The sequence below is a fragment of the Penaeus monodon genome, chromosome 15, assembly GCF_015228065.2.
Source record: "Penaeus monodon isolate SGIC_2016 chromosome 15, NSTDA_Pmon_1, whole genome shotgun sequence".
Lineage (NCBI taxonomy): Eukaryota > Metazoa > Arthropoda > Malacostraca > Decapoda > Penaeidae > Penaeus > Penaeus monodon.
In genome coordinates this window covers 23,558,422-23,559,046 of record NC_051400.1, presented here as the reverse complement: position 1 = coordinate 23,559,046, position 625 = coordinate 23,558,422, and positions in this window count along the sequence as shown.

The window sequence follows — 625 nt, the reverse complement described above, 5'->3', positions numbered from 1 at the left end:
CAAATACAGCTAATAGAGAGGCGAAGAGAGCAGTGGCAAAGGCAGGAGCGGTAAATGAAATTGATGAAGAATTGGCACCACTGGGAGGAGAGAAGATCTATGGGTTGGCAAAAAGGCGGAACCGAGCGACAAAGGACCTTTCTCGCACCAAACAAAAATGGAGTGGGGTGAGCAGTGAGCGGAGATAAAGATATTAAGAACAGGTGTACAGAATATTCTGTGAGGCTTCTGAACGAAGAAAAGGAAGAGTTTTCGGGGAAGGAACACCAAATGATCGAAAAAAAAGGGCGAAGAGGGAGTGAATGTAGTTTGGAAGGCAATGGGGAAGTTTCACCATTCGTCATTGTACCGACGTACAAAGGCAAAGGTGATATCCAAGATTAAGAGAACTATCGGGAAGTAACCTAATGTCACATATAATGAACTATTTTGGAAGAATAATTTAAAAGAGGCGAAGATGGGAAACGCCGAGCAGGGGAACGGTTGATACAGTCTTTGCTTTAAGCCAAATGCTGGAGAAGTATGGAGATAAGAAACAGTTACATCTCATACTTACAGATAAAACAACAACAAAAACAAACGAATCTATAACGGACTGCCAAGAGAAGAAATGTGGAGCCGTAAG